Source organism: Pelmatolapia mariae, linkage group LG1 (genome assembly GCF_036321145.2).
Source record: "Pelmatolapia mariae isolate MD_Pm_ZW linkage group LG1, Pm_UMD_F_2, whole genome shotgun sequence".
Taxonomy (NCBI): Eukaryota; Metazoa; Chordata; class Actinopteri; order Cichliformes; family Cichlidae; genus Pelmatolapia; species Pelmatolapia mariae.
In genome coordinates this window covers 40,605,460-40,627,751 of record NC_086227.1, presented here as the reverse complement: position 1 = coordinate 40,627,751, position 22,292 = coordinate 40,605,460, and the positions used below count along the sequence as shown (strand labels likewise).

The 22,292-nt window shown below is 46.0% G+C and overlaps 1 long non-coding RNA gene across 1 annotated transcript; it reads right to left on the bottom strand.

The window, feature by feature from the left end:
• Nucleotides 1–11,547: 11,547 nt before the first annotated feature.
• Nucleotides 11,548–22,041, bottom strand: LOC134624145 (uncharacterized). Its single transcript, XR_010093457.1, has 4 exons — nt 22,004–22,041; nt 21,771–21,849; nt 12,005–12,196; nt 11,548–11,925 (listed from the first exon to the last, which is right to left on the bottom strand). It is a non-coding gene; the product is annotated as an uncharacterized LOC134624145 (long non-coding RNA).
• Between the last annotated feature and the right edge of the window lie 251 nt (nt 22,042–22,292).

Below are 22,292 nucleotides of genomic sequence, written 5' to 3'. Positions count from 1 at the left end.
GACTAGCAGCTGAAGATGGCTCCGCTCCCTGCCCCTCTGCTTGGGAGTCGTCCAAGACAGCGTGCTCCAAAAACAGACCGGCCACTGTTCGCCTCTCAGATAGATTAAGATGTTATTCCACCGCTCCGGCCATCTCGATCTGCCTCTCTGTGTCTGCCTGCCCCGCACCGAGCCCAGATTTACCACATGGCCTCCTGTTCGTCAGCATCTCCAGAGGCCTCGTGCTAATTTCATCTGGGAGCAGATACAACAGTGTAAGAGCATGGGTGCAATATGACAGCAAGGTTTTCTGCCGATGAGGGAAACATGTCTCTGTCTGTGTGTGTGTCGCTGTGATGACTGCATGCATCTCCAAAGCCACATATTGTGCCCAGTTTAGATTTAAATGCAAACACAGCCAAGACTTTGGCTTCCCCCGGAGGAAAAGAAATGCTTTTCTTTACTTCAAATTGAGTTTCTCAAAGTCTAATTTGTAGCAGGCCTTTGATGAACAAATGTTTTCAGACTATCCTGCTATAATGAAAAGGGAGTGAGTGCAATTTTAAACAATCTGAAGCCCTGAACCCTCCCTGACTGTAAACTTTAAAAATTAAACTTTAGAATTTGTATCAATTACACTTTCAAGTTCTGACAGGGCCTTAAATAACAGCCAGGAGCGCCGCTATGGAAAATGTTTACTGCTCCAGATCCATTTCCACTGCAGTCCGTCTCCTCCGCCGCTGACATCAATTCCTCATGTGAGGCATTTACATTTTCAACAAATACACACCGAACACACACACTACCGTCCCGGGCGCTCCCCCGATGACTGGGGTCAACGAGTGTGCGTGTTTGTCAGCTCTGATCGTTAATGAAACGCTCGCACAAATACAGCACGGGCAAATATTTAGAGGCCGGCCTGAGGTTTCATCACAGACAAATGTGCGATTCTTCGGGGAGAGCTATACTTCTTTATTTGCCCGGATACGGCGTATACCCAAGATCAAACTTGTCTGGGCTTGATGAATGCGGAGCGGCAGGAAGTATACTGCCTTTGACCGATAAGCAGTGTGATTTTAATTTAAATCATATGAATCAATGTCTGCCCGGAGCAAAAATAAAATATATTTAAATGAAACCATCTGACTCTAATTGATTAAGAACAATGTTCCACATAGTAGGTCTAGAATATCCTTGTTTTGATACTGATTTGATTTCTATGTGTTCATGTATCACAGCCCCAGTTTGGGCCTCTCGTGTGTGGCCATTACATTCAAGTCACAGCAGGGACCCCCCCCTCTCCGAGCGTACCAGCTCGGTCTCAGCGAGGAGACGGAGAGGAAATGTGATCTGTTTGTTCTGTTTGGACACGACTTGTTTTTTGTGACCGTCCGCACAAATGTGAAACACACGTATTTCATTGCAAAGAAAGCTTCACGCCCCCCCCCACAGATTTTATTCAAGACTGTCCTCCCACGGGAGCTCATCACTGGGGAAACCTGGCAAACATGTGGTCAGCTTTGGATTAGGCTTCACCGAACGCCGAAGGAGGAAGAGCACCTCCCAGGCCACGGTTCTCAAAGGGCGGAGCAGACGTGGACGCCACACCGCTCCGCGAAGAGTTCACTTTACTTTTGTTCATATAACACCGACCGCGGTCACCTCGAGGTGCTTTGTATTGAAAAGTAAAGATGCCTCCTTACGAACGAGCACTCGGCGACAGCGGGAAGAAAAAACCTCGCACAGAACCAGGCTCAGACGGCCTACCACCTGAGAGACAACCTACGCTCTCATCCTCGCCCGTGACCGCGAGCTGACGTCCAGGATGGAAATGAGATTCCGAAGGGCGTCTCGCCTCGGCCTGAAGCGGGAATCGTGCTTTCCGGGTGGAGGTCCACGCGCCTGCCTGTTTCTTGTGACTCATCTGTGGAAAATAACACACTCCAGCATGCGCACAGGTGTCAACCGGACTTTCAACGAGTATAACAGGCAAGGTTATTCGGCCGTCGGGTCTCCAGCTGTCCGTGAGTATAAGCTAGGCTTTAGAGTCCGAGCTGCTCCTCCTCCACACCTGAGGTGACCACTACAGGTAAGCACTACAGGTCGTCTCCACGAGCTGCAGTTAAAATGAGTCGCAGGTGTTTTTCGCATCATCCTCAGAGAAATATGCTGGGGGGAGGTTTAACCAGCTCCCGAGTCTGACCTGAGTAACTTCAAGGTGACAACACACAGCAGGCTTGAATTACTTACCTACAGTGTAAAAGTGTTTTTCTGAAAAATCAAACCAATCAGAGCCAAACTGGAACTAATCACAGATCAATCAGTCCCTCAGTCAGAGGGACTCCGACGCTGGCTCCTCCACAGCGGACACATCTGGATGTTTTCACGCTCCCAGACACTCTCCAGCTCACCGTCTCTTGTCCCCTCACCTTTCCACCACAGTCCATATTTCCTGGATAGTGTGCTATCATATTTTACTATTACCTATCAATTGGTTTCTAATCGCAGTAACGAGGCAGCTAGCTGGCTGGTGACAGAGCGCTAACGGCCTCGTAGGGAACATTAAGGAGGCCGGGTTATGCTGTGGGCCGTTAACTACCTACAGGCACTGGCTAATGGCTGCAAATGACCTCCTCAGTGGCTATTAGCACATAATTAGAACCTGCAGACCAGTGGTGACCTCCGCCGGACACACGTGATTACTCTTCTGCCCGTGTTCGCCCATATTTTCACTTCCTCTTTTCCTTTCAAACCCTGCGTTTTCCTCTTTCCCTTTTCTTTCCCGATCCTGTCCTGTAGGACTCCTTTCCACGCCTCCTTCTCATCTCCTTTTTCTGTAATGCTGTAGGATTACATTCACTCCCCGGTGGGAAGACTACCACTAAAATTAATCTCTTTATGGTGCCCTGGTATAAAAATACTGCCTTAAACTTGTTGTGACGGTGTTGATAAACAGTGTGAAATGCAGGTCTCTGAGCTGCTGGCAGCACCTGACTGAGCAGCTCTTCCTTAAATCAGAGATGATGTGTCTGAGGCGTGAACAGAGATGAAGCGAAGGTGCTGCCGCACCACAAAAGAGCTCAGTGGCACTAACCTCTGTGTACACTTCAGCGACAGTCTCCCGTTACCCAGAACAAAAGAGACGCTAACTGGTGTCAGCTCAGGAGCGCCGGGAGAACAATGAGAAGGAATGTGCTGATTTCTGCGTGTGTGTGTGTGGAAAAGGCAACTCAGTACCAATGCCTTAAATTATCAGTGAATTATCTCTGAGCCTGTGGGAATTATGTGGGTTATTTGTAACAAGCAGTCAAGGACAAGTGAGCCTCGTGTTACAACTATGAGATGAATACTAAACACAAAAAAATAAATTCCTGGCAAACTCTTTATCTCTGCATCTCCTAGCCTTGGAAATAAGGAGCAGGTACACTTTCCTGCGCGCAGCTAGAGAAGAAGCTGCTGCTGCTGCTGATGACGTACGGCAGGGAGCTGGACAAACGCTACTGGCACCGCCACCAACACAGTAAATACAGCTGTTGTACCCCCTGACCATGTCACTGGTTTGGCACAATAGCACAGTATGGTGATGCTCAGTCAGTCAGTCAGCGTGATGTCACAAAGAGAGGAGCCGTCAGGATCCAGGAAACACAACAAATTCCTCCCTTTACTCTTCTGTATTCTTCAAAAAGTTAGCCTGACTCTGGGACTTCAGCAGGATGGTACATACGTGTCACGACTCCCCAGAAAACCCTATGACAAACTGGCACTGCATTGAAGCAGGCAATCCATCCATCGTCCGTACCAGGTTATCCTGTGCAGGGTCACAGGGTGGCTTAAGATTATCCAGCTTAAGGCAGGAAGTGCACAACCTGGACATGTCATGCACCGTGCCCGTTATAAGCCCGTTCATTTTCAGCCCCGGGGATAATAACGTTTATTTGTGAAGTACTTCTAAAAACCCCGACGTGACATAAAGACATGAAAACACAAATAATATGAGAGAAGAATAGAAAGCTTGCATTTAATCTCTGAGGGTATAAAAATCGTTTAGAACAGAGCTCGACCACATCCTGGTGATTTAAAACAGGCAGCGAGAGTCATTTTAAAAGTGTTGGGACCGCGGCGGCGAGTCGGAGCTCCCGGCCTCAGATTTTCATTTATACAATGAATTGTTTCAAGCAGCAGTCAGGCCTGGATCACGACAACCTGAACCCTCCCTTAATTACACCCCCGCTGGGGGCATCGCTAACCAGCCTCCCTGAGCCTGGTTCTGCTGGAAGTTTCTCCTGTTAAAAGGGAGTTTTTCCTCCCCACTCTCACCAAGAGCTCGTTCATGTGATTGTTGGGTTTTTCACAGTATTACTGTAGGGTCTTTAGCTTACAAGCACTATGAGGTGACTGTTGCTGTGATTAGGTGCTACATGTTTGATCCTTAACCCTCCTAGGACCTGGCGTCCACATATGTGGACATCACATTTTGGGTTATTTAGACCAAAATACTCAACTTTGCTCTCCTAGGGCCTGATATCCACTTACGAGGACATTATACTGCCACTGTTCTATCAAAATTTTAAACAAATATCCTCATATGTGGCTCTCATTTTTCTTAAAAACAAAAATAAGGTAAAAAAAAAATCTGGTAATTCTTTGTTTTTACATTCATCGGGCCCCAATCAGCCCAAATATCAAAGAGAAATTAAAAATGCTGCTGTGGAAGAGTTCTGGTCTTAGGAGGTTAAAGACGTTTGGGAACCATGATGGTGTCATTTCTCTTGTTTTAAAATTGTTCTCCCAAATCCATCAAAGCACATCTAAAACTCTTAACTTTGCTCCAGAACACATCCACTTACAGTTTCTCTCCTGTTCCACCTTTTCTGATATCAAATTTCTACATTAGGAGTTCTGACATAAGAAAATAAGTAGATAAATAAATAAATATGTGTGTGTGTATGTGTGTGTCATTTCTTCTATCAAGGCCAGCCTCTGTTTAGCAAATAAAGCCTTAAATGACTGTTGGTTACCTGCTGAACCCTTCAAACTTGACTTGACTTCATATTAACTAACACAGCATGCATGTGGGATAAATCCTAAGAGCAGCTCCACCATGATTAGGCCTCTGTGATCCTCTGTGAGGCCCGAGCACCGCACGCTGCCCACCAGAGGCTGAAGACGGCTACTGCAGATGAGGAGAGTGTGGGTGGGAGCCAACGTGAGGTCAAGCCAACGAGGAGTATTCAGATATCCCAATTTCCTGTCCTGTGTCACCAGGTCTTAAGGAGCTGTTGTGGACTGTGTCATGAGTCTCTCTCTCACTTGCGCGCGCACACACACACACACACACACACACTGCAGCCTGAATTCATTTGTTTTCATTTGCTCTCTGTCAGCAGTGCTTCGGTCACTCTGCTCACAGGGTTTCAGTCACTGCTGCCTCTTCATTCTGTCCTGCACACACCTTTAACGGGGAAGCACACGTCACTGGATGCTCACGCACGCCGCACCACGGCCGACAGCAAGGATCGCGGCCTCAGCGTGGGCCAATTACGGTGGAAAACGGCGCCGTGTCCAAAAATAGCGCCCAGTTTGGATGGCGTCTTATTTCTGGGGGTTCCAGCCGAGTGTGGTGTAGCAGCAGCAGCAGCTGTTCAGCGTGATGGTCACATATAGGGCATGCACGCGGAAATGCGTACACTAACGCAGACGCACAAATGACATTCAGACGTGCGATCCATACCGCACACACGAGAAGCATGGGAGCAGGAAAAGGTTATTCCTCGAGCGCAGGTAGGAGCAAAGCTTTAACCTGTAAGAGAAGAGGAAGATGGTGGAAATTGCACTTCCCTGTCATCCATTTCCCGGAGATGGCTGCAAACCCCTGGACACACTTAATCAGGAAAAGGGCACACCTCCGAGTATCCATTCTTTTGTAATGGCATTATACCGCACAAGTAAGATTTAGAGATCCCTTAATGTGGCACAGTCTTCTGCATAAAAGTATATACAAAGGTTAATATTGCAATAATATGTTCCTGGAGGGCATTGTAATCATTATCTCTCTGGTGGTATCAATTAGAAGCACTTTACTGCAGGTAATGACTAAGATTCCGGTGCAAAATGACATTATTATTATTATCCCCATCTATAATTTCAGAGTGGATACACAAGACGTGGAGGAAAAAAAGAGAAGCACAAGTTCAACCAAAGGTAGGCTTAAAAAGTGAGAGGACTTTTTCCTGTTGGACCGGAGGAAGCTTCTGCACGCGTGCATCAAAGGGCCGAATAACACACGGAGAAAAACCCTCCTATTCACCACCTGACTGCATGTACCGGTTTGCTCAAAGTAGCTGTGTGGGTATGAGGAGGGGGGACCGGGCGAGACAGTGAGAGAGATCTGAGGAAGAAAGCTTCAGCAACCTGGCAACAAATATTTGCATTTCTCAAAGCACAGGAGTGTTGTTCTTTGCTCGCTTCTATTTATCCGCACAGACAAAGTGGGGGGGAAAAGGTTTGAAATGTCTGAAAATATGAGCGTGCCTGTTTGTGTTTAGCTCCCCCTCACCCCTGAAATCCACAGCATGAATAATTAAGACAGAAGAAATGCTTCAGGTTGTCCGAGTCGGAGGAGAAGGGCCTGGACTTTTGATTCAGCCCGTTTATATTTAATAAGCACGCACCGAGGCGCCTTTTTTAAAGAACTTAATTGGACGTCAGTGACATCCATTACAGGGTTGTCATGGCGTTGACCTTTCCACGGAGGCGATTCATAACCAGGAAGTTACACGAGCCAGGTTGCTGCCTCCTCTGTCACACCCACCCTGACGACGCTCCATCGGTCACACCATCTCTCAGCGATAAACCTCGCACGTGCTCATCGGCGGCGCCGCTGTTCAGATAATCCCGAGCTGGCTTCCTATTGTCGCCGTCCATATCTGAGCTGTGCTCTTAATGATAATTACTATACAGGGGACGCGTCCGTGCTACAAGTGGACGCAGCTTTAAAGAGCACAGAGTCCAGATGCTTTAATTAACCAAAAGCTGAGCAAAAATCCCTGCAAGTAAAGCCGAGGCTGATGGAGGACAAGATATTTGGTCAGTGTGAACAATTTATAATAGCACCCTAAACTTTCAGCTTAGAGGAAGCGCAGATAAGAGCGTAAAATAATTAAAACTACAGCATCAATTTAGGCCGAGGCATGCAGCGCGCTCACGATGTGTCCTTATAATCACAGCTGCCTTTTGTTTATGGAAAACCTTAAAACAGGAACACAGGGGCCCTTGGTAACCTGCAGAGTGGACCCGCACAGGACACGCTACCCCCCTGAATCCACTTCAGGTAAAACTGCTGATGCACGTTTTATGAACCGATGTTTCAGATCACACTCTGCTCGTGACTTCAGCTGCTTTTCGTCTTTCCCCTCTGAAATCCACCCAGCAGTAACCCCCGACGCTCCGTGCTGGGCTCAGAGGTTTCCATCACATTTCAGGCTGCTTAGAAACTAAATGAGCATCACAGGTGAGTGAGGGCGCTCTGTGCCCGAGCAGCTACTCCTGTCACACCACGTCGTATGTACCGATGTGTACGGGTAAAGAGGAGGTGGTCTCGATGGGCCAAAGAGCTCATCGCTGTCTCCATGCACAATCCGGACAAAGTGAGACTCACTCATCCAGTCAACTTCTTTAGTCTCTCACAGCATTCCTGTTTGGCTGATTTTGGTTTTTGTACTCGACTACAGAGCTTTTTAGTTCTTTCCATCTTATCCAGGTATTCCATACATCCGCAGCAATGTTCCTCCTGAAAGATGGCCTGTATTTGTATAGCGCTTTTCTAGTCCCTAAGGACCCCAAAGCGCTTTACACAACCTGTCATCCACCCATTCATACACTGGTGATGGCAAGCTACATTGTAGCCACAGCCACCCTGGGGCGCACTGACAGAGGCGAGGCTGCCGGACACTGGCGCCACCGGGCCCTCTGACCAGAATTCCGAGGCGCTTCCAGATCCACTCCTCTAATGGTTAACCTGTACCAGAGCACGAGTTAGTGGCAGAGCAGGTGATTCATCTGAAATGTTCACATCTACACTTTATAATACAGCACACACTCTCCTGCAATGTGATGATGTTCGTACAGGAAACAACAAGTGATACTGTAATTTTAGGTCATGTGTAAGTAATAATGGATTGCATTTATATAGCGCTTTACAATTCCACTATTCATTCACTCTCACATTCACACACTGGTGGAGGCAGCTACAGTTGTAGCCACAGCTGCCCTGGGGCAGACTGACAGAAGCGAGGCTGCCATATCGCGCCATCGGCCCCTCTGCAAGGACACAACGACTGAGACTGTCCGAGCCGGGGCTCGAACCGGCAACCTTCCGATTACAAGGCGAACTCCCAACTCTGGAGCCACGATCGTTACGATAAGTAACTATATTTAATGCATGTAATCTGTAAGTAATTTTAAGTACTGCATCATTAGTTTTGCAGGAAAACAAACAATATTTCTCCATCTTACACTGAAGATCTTCTTCCTGCCTGAAGAGGAAGCACTCCTTGGCTCCATCATGATGAGGTCACACAGAGAAAATAAAAGGACTAACAGAGCATCCATCACACACATCAGCATAATGAAGTAAAGATGTAAAAAGGCCGGATTAATCCACTCCATAATACTCATCTGTGTCCCGTGAAGTACAGAGTACTTATGACAAAAGTTTGTTTGTTTTACCTCAGAATCACTATAAAAATGAAAAATACTTGACTCATGCAGTACTTTGATTTATTTTCAGTATAATTACTTTTACCCCTTATTCTAGTGTGCCGGTTTATAGGTAAATATAATTTTAAATAACTTATAAATTGCACGTGATCACTTACACCCTCAGTCGGAGGCTGTGTCACTGATAAATTTAGCAGATAACATGAAAACCAAACCATAAACGTGATAAAGACCGACCTAAGGCACTGCCCTGGTTTCTGTGGCTGACCCTTACCACACCTGTGGTTACAGGTAACCTTTCAAAGGTCTGAATGACTGAGACACACGGACGTTTATTATTGTAGTTGTAGCAGACAGCAGCGATTATTCTCCAGGTTCTCCACCTGCGTCAGGTTCTGGTTAAACTGACCACGCCCCCTCCCGGCTCACAGAACAGGACCAGCTGCAGTCTGAGATGGAGGACGTGGACTCTCTGCAGAGCGGCCTGGCCACCAACTCGGTCACTGGGAGAACACGTGTCGGGAGGAGATGGTTAGAGGTGACTGAATCTTTAAAAATCAGCAGTAAAGAGCAAAAATCCATCGTCCTCTGCTTTCAGATGAAATTCACTATAAAAGCCTGAAAACTAGCAGCAGCAGCAGCGTGACACTGAGATGGAAAGTTTGATTCCTGCAGCCTGTGAGGACGCTCGAGTGGCTCCAATAAATATAATTTTATCAAAACAAAAAATAAAGTAAACACGGCACAAAAGAAGACTTTGAAGCATGTGAGTCATCTCTGAAACCGCCGAAAACAAAGGTGGACGGAGCGACGGGCAGGAGCCCCCCCGCCCACCCCTCTGTATATAATGTCTGCCACATTTTAACTTCCTCTCTATCCAAGCAACTTTCCTGTGTTTTGTATATGCTGTCATTTTCCAGACTGTTGCCTGTGACATATGAAATGTCGACCCGTGCACCTGCAGTTAGGGATCAGATAATCCAGTCGGAGCTCGGGTTAGCTGCATATCAAAGAGCGTGTTTATAGCCAGTGTTTATCTTATTGTCCGAGCAGTGTTTGCACGACACATCATGGAGAACATTATTCTTAAAGCGAGCCACATTCAAAAACAAAATTGTGAAATCTGATTAGGGCAGCGTCCTTGCAGAGCACCACGTCGGAGTCTCCCCGGATCAGAGCGCCGTGCATCCGTCATGCTATAGAAGCTGTATACAGAGAGCGGGTCAGCTATAATAAAACGTCTCGTTGTGGTTACGTGTTGGCGAACAATTGCTCTTTCTCCAGATTCCAAGCCAAACCTCAGCGACACGGACAGGAAACACTAAACCAGGACATATATCCTCCCTCCACATAGTGTTTACAACTCAGTACAATACGTTTCTGCTAAATCACCAAACACGGCGGGGCAGCGGGGAAGGACAAAAGACAATCTGGACGCTGATAATCTCCCACTTAGAAAAAGAAGCAACAGTAAATAACCCGAGCGAGCGCATGCCAGCGGAGCAATAGGCTACGAGCGTGTAATGTTTAACTGAGCAATAACAGCAGAAAAGAGGGAGTTATAATCCTAAGTGTCTCCTATATTAGCGCAGATGAATCTAAAGTTAATATGAACAGGGGCGAGGTTATAGCACCTTCCTGAACGGTGCCGCAGCGCACCACGGCACAGCGGAGCCCGGAGGCAATAGGCAGAAACATAAGAGAAATGGAAAGGCTGAGCAATTCACCCAAAGGGATTAGATTTTAAATAGATATCAGCCCATATACGATTTCCTCTTTCTGTCTCTTGTCTGTAAGTGGGTGTAATTTGGAGTGCGTAATGAAGGAAAACGGAGCTATAGGTTAATCTCATTGACCTCCACACTCTGGGGACGGCGGGTTATAGTTAGGCGATATTCACCCATCTCCCCCGCCGGCGCGCTCCGCCTGCCCTCAGAGAGGTAATGAAAGTTGTGAAAGTGACTCGGAGCAGTGGGAAAGAAATACAGTTGTTCCAGTAAAGGGACATAAAGCCCGAAAGGAAATTCGCTCAGCAGGACTAAAGCGTACAGCAGAATTCAGCTTAAACGTCCAGCAGGCTGCGCGCTCACTGTTAACGTTACAGAGACAAAAACCCCGGGGACAGATTAGGAAGGGGCGGGAGGAGGCTAAAGGTGTGTGCACACAGGAAGTGTTTCAGCTGCTTTTTACTGTCATCCATCAGTCAAACAGAGCTCCTGCACCACTTTAAAAACGACAAAACCAGAGCTGTTAAAAACCAGTTACATGCTGAGTCGTCTCCTGGCTCTGATAAACATGTCTGACGGTCAGGATCTGAGTTTTCTGAAATCTCAAAACTTTGATCTGGACACCGCGGTTAGCGGCACCACTCCAACAGCTGGGACGGGCAGTGCGAGCTAAGGTTTTTACTCTCCAACGTGCACCCACGAGCCTAACATGACCCTCCACATCGGGCACTGAATTCAGTAAAGGTCAAATTGTGCACCTTCTGTTAGCTTAGCTGTTTTCACACATATATGAAGGTTAAAGGAGTTAGCAGAACAGAAGTTAAAACATTATTCAAAAGAGACAAACTTCTGACTTAATACTGTTTTACCTCCAGATGTCCATCTTCAAGTTGATTGCCGTATGCGAATATGATTAATCATGGGATGGTGCGCTGTCTGTGATAAAGCCTGCTTTACTTGCTTGTCATGCTGGAAGTGAGAAAAAAAAAACTTTTAAGTGGCCCGAAGGCCGGCAGTGATTTCTAAAGAATTTCTATTTCAAGGTTCAAGGTTCTTTATTCGTCACATGCATAGTTATACAAGTATAACACACAGTGAAATGTAACCTGACATGCTCCTTGACTTGTGCAAAAGGGGGGGAGAGAGGAAGAACATTATATATTATATACATTAGGTGAATGTGCAGTAGTAGCATTGTATTTAAGGAAAGCTAAACGCAAACTGACTGATTACACACCATTATAAGGACCGGGTGAAATCAAACAGGTACAGATGTCACGGTCTGGCTGACCGTGGGGATGTGGGGAAAGGAGGACCCAGTCGCGGTGCTCTGCGATGCAAACAGTGCTCTTTATTTACAGTGAAAACTGTACACACAACAATTCATCCCCGTGTGCTCCCGACTTCCCCTCCGTGTCTTCTCCCAGTGTTTGTGCTCGTGTGTCCGCTCCCTCGTGCCAGTGCACTCTGTGTCTGCTGCCCTCTTGTTCCAGCAATCCTCCTGGGAAAAACAGAGGCAGCCGTTAGCACCCTCAACTACACAGGTAGGCTCACACAAACAGACCAGCTGGAGAACTGACGGGAAGTCTCACGAAATGATCCCGCGTCGGTGAGAGCTCCAAGACTCTCTTAAGTAGCTCCCCCGACGAGGCCTGATCAGCAGCAGGTGCGTGGCTTCGGGTGTGGCCAGTCCCCTAGCAGGGCCACACCCACCAGGCCTGAAGGCGCCTGTAAACAAGGGTTCAGATGCACCCACACACACACACTCATATCTACAAGGATGGAGAAGAGGGGGCAGCAAAACACCAAAAATACATATAACAGGTCCATGACTGCCCAGGGATCCTGGGTCGCTCAGACCCAGGATCCCTGACAACAGAACGAAGTATAAACATAGAAAAGCATATAAGAGCTGACAAGAGCCGGCAAAATAACAATAGCAGATGGTTATAAGCTAACATTATGCCAGCTAATGTTTGACATAAAAATCACCCTATCCCTCTGATAAATAGTATGATAACATTCTCACATCAAGTTTATTCACTAAGCATCTGAGTTCAACAATTTTACATCCACTTCAAAGACAGTTTCACTAACGCTGGCTAACACTAGCTAACAGAGGCTAAAAGTAGTAAGTAGAGGCTAACATGATCAAACAGCAGCTAATAAAGGCTAACAATAGCTAACAGATGCTAACAGCACAAAACAGCAGCTAATAAAAGCTAAAAAGTAGCTAAGAGATGCTAACAGTAGCTCACAGCACAAAAACAGCAGCTAATAAAGGCTAAGAATAGCTAAGAGACGCTAACAGTAGCTCACAGCACAAAAACACCAGCTAATAAAGGCTAACGATAGCTAACAGAAGTTAACAGTAGCTCACAGCAGCTAATAAAGGCTAACAAAAGCTGACAGAAACTAACAATAGCTCACAACAAGCAAAACAGCAGCTAATAAAGGCTAACAATAGCTATCAGATGCTAACAGTAGCTCAGAGCAGCAAAAACAGCATCTAATAAAGGCTAACAATAGCTAACAGATGCTAACAGCACAAAACAGCAGCTAATAAAAGCTAAAAATAGCTAACAGATGCTAACAGTACCTCACAGGACAAAAACAGCAGCTAATAAAGGCTAAAAATAGCTAACCGATCCTAATAGTAGCTCACAGCAGCAAAAACAGTAGCGCTTAACGACACATGCACATACCCTCAACAGCTCACATCAGTATGTCAGTCAGAAATGCACTTGTCTGTCTCATCAAATCCTATCGGACTCCTTTCACAAAGTTTTAAAGCCTCTTCCAGAGTAAGTAAAGCAGGACATTTACAGCTGAGGTAAGCAGCAGAGCCTTTGGCAGACAGGGAAAATCTCTGGGGCGGATCCGGCTCATTATGGTGTGTAGCCTAAGTTTAATCTCTATTGGCTGACAACCCCTCCAAATTATTCACTGAACAGGAGGGGTAAGAAAACAAAACTCGGCACACTTCAACCAACTAACATGTAACAGAGAAATGTTTACACGCTGTAACTTTAAGATTGATGTGAGAACAATGTTGAGACACATAAACTATTACAAAGTTTGGAGACTCTGGAAGACTTTAATGACCCTCAGGAACCCTGACGGTGTCACCTACACTGTGTTTGTACTTCTGCCAGTGCTGTATTGTATTGTACTGTATACAGTATACAGTAGTAGCACACAAAGAGTGCAACTGCGTCAAATGCATGAAAGATGACAGAGAAACATAGCGGTAAAAATCCCAGCACCCTCGGAGCAGAAGCCATAAAGTTCCTTTAATGGGATACGTGGAGTCCCTTTGTGCTGCCATGCGATGGCCTCACAGGTTTAAAGAGGCAGGCGTCCAGTGACGTGACCAGCTTGGCTCAGGTTAGAAAGCACACACAAAAAGGACCCAGTCGAGTGTGGGCCGTGCTGCTGATTGTGATTTTACCGGGGGAGGCCTGGTTTGTATTACACATGTCCTTAAGACAATAAAGTCAACTCTTTGTCCTGCGCAGCGATATGATGGCCCGCGTCCCACTCGGCTCCTCGTTGGGTGATCGCCGTGAGCGTTCAGTGTAACTCTGTGTGTGTTTTCCTTTCCACTGTGTCTGACTTTGTAACTATATCTGTTCTTACCTTCCCAGGGAAATAAATAAAAGCTCTCCTGCTACTCCCACTACATAAAGGGGAGGCAGGGCTCACATAATCGTTTGAGACCGGGACAAACTGGGCCCATTGATATCTGTGTATTTATTACGCCTATGGCAATATAAGGCAGAGCAGAGTGAGATATCAGCTTACCTTGAGCGCTGCGAGACAGAGAGCGAGTTTAAGATAAAGGATATTTAATATCCAGTGCACACCGGCAGGGGCCTAAGCCTCTAATAGCACTTGGGGTTTCTGAGCAGGTAATGCCTTCATCTTTGTCTAAACACACTTTTATGGACTTTAACTGTAATGATATAAAGAGAGAGGGGGTCACAGATAAATGTAGCGTAATGGCTCAAAGCTGAAGATTAGCCATGTATCATGTCTGGGGGGATAATGCTTCAAGGCAGTTCTTCCAAAAGGTGTTATCTGCAGCCGAAGAAAGCCGAGAGAGGAAGACGCGCGCGCGTGCACGCGCTCAGACACGTATATTAAATAATGACCTCCTCCTCCTCCTCCTCCCGTCTTCTTTCCTGCTTTTCTTTTAACGGCGCTTTGCATTTTGTCACATTGCGTTAGAATCAGCGGCGGGGACATTTGCACCGTAATGAAGCCAACCTACATCGCTGGTGACAAACATTACCGGGGTGATGCACCTCCTGTGTTCTAGGACACATTACCTTTGCTTATTTGGTGTCTAAATGATAATGAGAATTCGTGTGATAACCTATATCATTTACATCTGAACGTGAATCTTAAAAAAAGGAAAAGGTGTGCTGCCTTTATTCTGCAGATCAATCAGGTGGCCCGCACATCCATTAGGGAGGAGGAAGAATCCAACAACGGTTAACTGGGAGCATGAGTGAGTGAGTGAGTGAGTGAGGGGAAACAATAGTGTTGTTGTCCTAATTATGCACCCGGGCGATGCATTATTTACCAAACCAGCATACATCGGCAGGCCTGGATATGAGTAAAATAATTTATGATATCTTCCTCTCCTGCCTTTTCTTCCTCTGTGTGTCCTCCACACTCCACCCCACCCCTCTTTAAATCAAACTTCAATAAAATCTGCCACCTCTTTTCATTTCGCATGACGCCACCCTGAAAGCCATCCAGGACAGCCGGGATCTGTTTTTCAAAAAATAAAAAAAAAAGTCTTCCCGTAGCGCAGGGTCAAAACAACAAAACAGCAGCGGGGAAAAGGCGGCGGCTCATATCGCTCCATAACTCACCCCGGGCCTCTGCCGCAGCCTTAAAGACAGCGGCGCGCTGGAGGATTCAAGGTTTGATTCTCAGCGTTTGTATGTGTGGCCCGGCAGCCAACACACATGCATCTTCTTCCAGTATGCATGTGCCACCTCTGGCTAATGACAGATGCAATAAAACATTTGTAAAGGATGGGACCATCCATCATGTGGTGTGGAGCGCAGGAACGAGACTAAAAGCACAGAGAAGAGTCCCCGGCTCAGGGCAGGGAGCGACCGAGGGGGGAGGGGGGATAACTAAATTTATATCATATTACACACTGAAATGTGACCTCGTAACGACATCAGTGAAATTCAATCAAGTCCTTGACTCAGTATTACTTAAGGTAAACCAGTGTCCTTCCTGATGCGAAATGAGAAAATTTAATCCGGTCTTGTTGTTTTTTTACTACTGATTCGAGTTTGGATGCAGTTTGTGTGACGGAAGCCAAACGTGCAAAAGGATTTTAACAGAGTAAACACCAAGGATTTGCTGCTCAGCAGCACTACTTACTGGGAGAAGCAGCAGTGATGATATGAGCAGAAACAAAAGCACTTCTGAACACTCCGCAGCATCCCAGGCTGAAAACAGACAGAGCCAACAGCTGCAGTTCCTCTGACGTCCAGCAGAGGCAGCAGTGAGTCAGTCCCGTGTCAAAATGTTACAGCAGAAATAACCATGTTTACAGCCTGACACACAAACTGTTTGGTCTCTCTGGATAATTTCCCCCTTCACATTAATTGGGGGCGTGGCCTCTTTGACTGACATGCGGACAGCGACACAGACGGCTGTGTCTGTGACCCCGCTTATGCTAGCTAAGAACTCTTTTCAGGCCCTTCTTCAAGATCCACAAACAAAAATCGCTAACGCTGAGGCTCCAAAACGCATTCGCTAACCGACGGGCGGCTTTACGGCAGAAACACCCACGAGCATGAGGAGGATTAATGGAGGCAGAAGCAGTAAAACCATTAAAAGGCTTGCATTAGCGCTACCCGCCATCAGTGTCAGCGAGACTGATGCTAGAAACGGAAAAATGATTTTAATTACCAATTAATTAACAGCATGAGCCTTCCTACACGTTATCAGATATATCATCGGCGCACAGGTAAGGCGCGTTTAAACGGGACTGTCAATAAGAAACACCGCCGTCAATTACGAGCGACGAGACGACGAGAAGAAAGGAAAAAGTTGTGACAATTTTGCTCTGATCAAAGCAACTGTAGCTACGGGAGACACGGATTAACAGCCATTTAATGATGAAGTAAAGTTTGTGTTGTGTTGCGCTTGTTTGGTGTTTGTTTGTCTATCCCATCCAGCTCTGAACAAGACAAGCTGGCAGGGAGGATTTCTTTTTTTCCTCTCCCGCTTTTCCTTTTTTTTCCGCTGCTTACAAACTCGTGGGTGTGTTTGATGGAAGGCACGAAGGCACGCAGGCACACTGCTGCCTGTTGAATCACATCATCAGCATCAACAATAAAAAAAAAAAAGGAAAATGGCAGGCAAATATAAATGAATATTCCTCACCTGTCTGCTCATGTTGACTCCTCTTGTTTGGATTTCACAGTGGGGGAAAAAAATAAAGGCGTATATTTACTTTTAATTGAAAGGAAATTAAAGACGCATCCACATCCGTATGTGACAAAGGAAGATCACAAGGCTCGGGAGCGATGATAGCTTTTGTTTAAGATGGATTTCATAAAGAAAACCCCCCACTGATAATGATGAAAAAAAAATCTTGGACATTTCTCCAAATACAATTACCTCGGCATCACCTGATTCAATCAGAAGCATTTGCATTCTGTTTGCATGCAGTGTTCCGTGAACCGGTAAACAAGGCAGGCAGAATAAATCTGATGTGTTTTCATGCTTATGGTTGCTCCTCTGTTTGCTACATTTTATTCCGAGTATTTGAATTTTTATGAATTGGTAAATAACTGCGCAAACATACGCATCGCTGTGCGGATGGATGTTCTAAAGATGCAGGGGCATATTTTTGCAAGCCAAAAAAGACAAACTGAGAATGTAAGTTCATGTTTTGAGACAGATGTTGTTTGGCCAGCGAGCACGGCAGATTAATATTTGACTGTGTCTGATGTGTGCTTAAGAATGTATCAAAGGAGATGCATCATTTTGGGGCCCTGCAGAGGATGTTGCAGCTGGCACCGTGACAGAAAGCATAAGGCCACACTTGGCAGCAGTCAGTCACACGCTCGCAGCCTGGATGGCGGGACAGGAATGCGGCGATTACACCGAGGTCGCTTCTAATCCGCGACCTTCTTCTCTCCCCGGACACTTGGAAGTTAAGTCCGCGAGGACGTTTCTCACACCGCTCGTCAGCTTTCCACCTTTAAAAGGCAGGACCTAATCGTTAATCGCACGGTGGCTGCATCGCTGATTTGAAGCGATATTTGGTATCCCCGCAGACACAGATACCTCTTAATAAGTAACGTCCTAGAATTTCCCGTCGTCTCGTTATTGGTCAGATAATTGCGTTAAAAATGCAGGGAATTCCACCAGGAAACCTTCACTCCACGGCCTTGGCTTTTCTCCCGCACCGCCTCGCACTCCATCCACAGCCAGGTCGCTCCGTGACCTGCATAGCCGTGACTGCAGGAGACTCCAGGACGAAGACGGCATTAACATACTCTGTCCCTGATGCTTGGTATTAGCTGGTAAAATCCCAGAGATTATACAGGACCATCCTAAATTGAACAAATAATATCTGCTATCAGTATCTGATGCTAAACAAGACTTTCTCCATCTCTCGACGGTCTTTGAGTCTCTGATCTGTCACACTCTCCTATTCTCGGTCTCGGTTCACTCACCTGTCGTCAGGACTTGACTGGAAGGCCGGACTACACCCTAACAGAGCAGGTTCTCATACGTTGTCAGCAAACAACCCAACCGCCATGTCCCCAGTCAAGCACCATCCCTCAGGCAACTGGTCCCATTGAGCCACTCTCAGGTTTGTTCCCACAATCTAATTACTGTTTACAATAGGCATGGACCTGCAACTCATTTTAATACAGACCTTTATTATTTATTTCAACAGAATAACCCTAAAAACCTGGTATCTGCCCCCAGACCAGCTAAAAATAAATCAAACTCAATCAAAACTTTATATTTTTCTTCGTTTTTAGACCACATCCCTTTTTAGACAAAACCATTCACACAAGTCTTATCATTCATTAATACGTCAGTCTTAAATAAGCTCAATTTATCTCTATTAACAGGCAACCACAGTACCACAGGCCTTTAAGGTGGCGGTAATTAAACCACGTAAAAAGCCATCACTTGACCCAGCTGTCTTAGCTAATTATAGGCTAACCTCCAACCTTCTATTTATTTCAGAATTTCTTGAAAGCGTCTGCGGGGCAATGGTTTTATTTGAAGAGCTGAAGAGATGGATGGATGGAGTCTGTCCCAGCTGTTTACTTCATATATAAAAAAAAGATATAAAGCAGTGAATATAAGTACAGTACGATAAACAGCACAGCAGGAAGACTCGTGTCACATGCAGATAGTTCTGCTCAAACTTGAATTAAATCTGAGAGCGTGCACGTCAGCTCCACACAGTCAAAAGGAATTAAATAAAAACAAAATGAATAAATCCATAAATATATTTAATGTCTCTACAGTAGTGCTGAGGATTTACTTAAAGCAGATCTGTGTAACTTTCAGTAAACAGCGGCCACTCTGATCAGGGGAGATACGGGGTTATGGAAATGATACTGATGCTCAAATAAAGTATAATTAAATAACAGATCAGTGATGTATTGACTCAGTGATGCCAGAAGCACAGCAGTATTTATAGCAAACATTAGTTAGCACTGGCCAACAGAAGGTACTCATCACACCAGACCAAATATGACTTTAATAAAGGAAAAACAGCCTGAACGGGTTTATTTCCATAGAATATACTGTGAATGTTTTACAGTCAGGATGAGATATCAGTGCCTCCTTTAAACCATCTGAATCAAACATTATGAACTAATCAGAGAAGGGCATCATCTTCATAGTCTTCATAAATCACTGTTTCGACATAAAATTACATATTGTACATGACTTTAGGCTGCGCTCTCATTATCTCGCAGACTCTCCTCCTCCCACTCGCAGCCGTCAGACCACTCATCTTGATCCAGCTGCGTACATGAGAGGGGTCAAAGGCCAACGCCATTATGAAACACTATCACTCCTCTTCATCCATTAACTATAATAAAGTGGTAATGATCATCTCTTTGCTACTGACATACGACCTCCCGATAGACGACCCGGTTCTAACATCCATCCACCCATTTTCTCCCGTTTAAGGGTCACGGGGGGGGGCTGTCCAGCTGTCATAGGGTGAGAGGTGGGTATACCTGGGCAGGTCGCCAGTGCGTCACACGCTACCACAGAGACACAGGACACCCAGGAGGAAGCCGGAGTACTGAGGGAACCAAACCCAGGACCACAGCGCTAGCCACTGCACCTCCGTGCCACTCCTCCTGTGTTAGAAACGAGCCGATACAGAGACTGAGCACTCGATCGGCTTCAAACAACAATCAGCATGGACTATTCCAGGTGTCACACGTCCTCGTAGCTTTGTACTGACCAGAAAACACAAGCAAGACCAGAGCAGAGTCCCCGCAATCAAACACGTCGGTGACATGTCAGCACAGCGCCGAAGCGCCGGCTTTCTGTTGTCGCTTTACTGTTGTTCACATTTTTCTTTTATGCTTTTGATGATTGCAATATTTTCATTTAACAAATTGTAAATGTTTTGATTTCTACTTTAGTTTGTCTTTATTTTTTCATTGATTGTCATTTTTTACATTTCATTTGTTGCCAGTGCAGATTTTGTGTATGCTGCCAAAGTCAGCAGCTGAAAGGATCTCATTCTTAGAAAACCATCTGTTAGCCTGCAGTGTCACGCCACCTTCACCTGGCTCATTGTTAAGCCCCGCCCACAGTCAAGAGTGACTTCAGACAGGAAAAAATCAGCAATAACGCCTCTCAGCTGGTGGCAGACGACTACCTGGCTAGCTAATATTACCCAGCATGCCATTCAGCAGTATCCTGCACATGCGCAGCTCTGTGCAGGAAGCCCAGCCAATAACAAAACATGAAACATTCACAAATAGACACGACTGCGCTTTCCTCACGTCAGTCATGCATTGCACTTTATCCTGAGACGGCGGGAAGGAAAGAATTCAAACTGTGATTTCTCTGAACTTTGACACGTCACTGCCCAAACTTGAACGAGCAACATGTTTTTAACTTACCGGAAAAGAAGTCGCGCCACCACCCTAACGATGCCGACTACACTTACCTCTTAAGTGGAGGAGATTCCCTTTGTGCACGTGGACGCGGATCGCTCGTGTTATTTCAGAAAGTGCGGTGAGAGCGCGACAGCACAGGAGGACGGTGGGGAGTTTATTTCCCACTTCCAGCATGAAGAGAAAGTAATAAAGGCTCCACCAACAGGAGAGCACAGGACCTTGATGAATGATATTTCCCTGAATTGCAACATTTCCTGGTTCTTTGTTGCCTTTTAAATCTATCACATAATCATGGTTTACATTTCCCAGACTGCTGTGTACCATTATGTTTTCTCTTTGAAACAATGAAAGGTGTATGATTTATAGTTTTAACTGTCAGTATGACGGGCAGGCAGTTACCAGATCGCCTTTCTGTACCACCGCCAGCTGCCAGCGCGGGCCATCGGCCGAGCATCGCTGGATGTCGAATGACGGGCCCGTTGAACGGTTGCGACGCACATACATAATAAAACGCACGTGAACATTCGCAGTCACGCCTAACATGGATTTAGAGACTTAAAAGCCGTGTGGTGGGCAGGAACAGTGGAAATTCGTCTGGCAGTGAAGAAGGATACGTGTTTGTATTTCAAATATCGGCGTGCACCCCGATGACCCGCGGCTACTCTTCTTCTTTATAATATGACAGCTTCCTTTTAAGTTAAAGTCCCCAGGCAATGAGAAATAATAGGCCTGCAGCACACGGCCGGAAGCTTCTGAGAAACAAAGACGCGGACTGACTGTTGCTGCTGTGTAATTGGTTAAATCACGAGACGCTCAAAGAAGCGTTTTAAAGAAGAAAATCGAGAGTTTCTTTGAAGACGTTTAAAAAAACGTCATCTCCTCGGTTTCCCTGCACAGCCTTTACACGGAGTGTCACAAATAAGCAGATATTGTGAGTGTTTTTATCTGAAAAGCTGCTCAGAACATCACAAGGCTTAAATACAGATTGTGGACAGAGTGGAGGAAGCAGGGGAACACAGACGAAGGCACACCACTGAGATGTACTGTAATAACTAAGGAGACTGTTTACCCTTAATTGATATGGCCTTTCTTACCATGAAAAGAACAATTATTTCCTGCACCGCACGCTTCTTATGTGCACAGTAAGCCATCAACACAAAGTGCCCTGAGTGAAATGAACAGAACTCACCATCAGACTGTTGCAGAGACGAAAAAGAAGCTGGCAGAGCCTCAGTTCTTCTTTTCTTCTTTCCTTTCACTCCCTCGCGCTATAAAAGCAGCAGAAACAGCCTCAGAGATGATAAAAATATGGCAGAGTAATGCCAATTTAATATTTCAATGGTATTTATAGGGCATTTAAGTTAATGACACATGGAGAGCAACAGAATAAAACAAAGAGTCCTTGTTAAAGTGGATGCATACCACTTTGATGGCGCACTGCATAGTTTTGTTGGAAAGCGTCCTTCTGAAAGTCGTCAGTGCTGCCTGGAACACTTCTGTTGATCTCGCAGATCCGCTCCGTCGCATCCCGCCCGGTCCACGTTCTACGCAGCGTAAAGTTGCACAACACGAGGCGGGCCCGTGTTGTGCGAGTCGTGCGCCGGGCTGGTTCGGTTCTGCTGCACCTGAGTCAGTTTAGGGAACCAGAGCGCACGATCAGCAGGAAGGGAGATGATGCATTTGTTGCTCGTTACTGTGCTAAAAAGGCCGA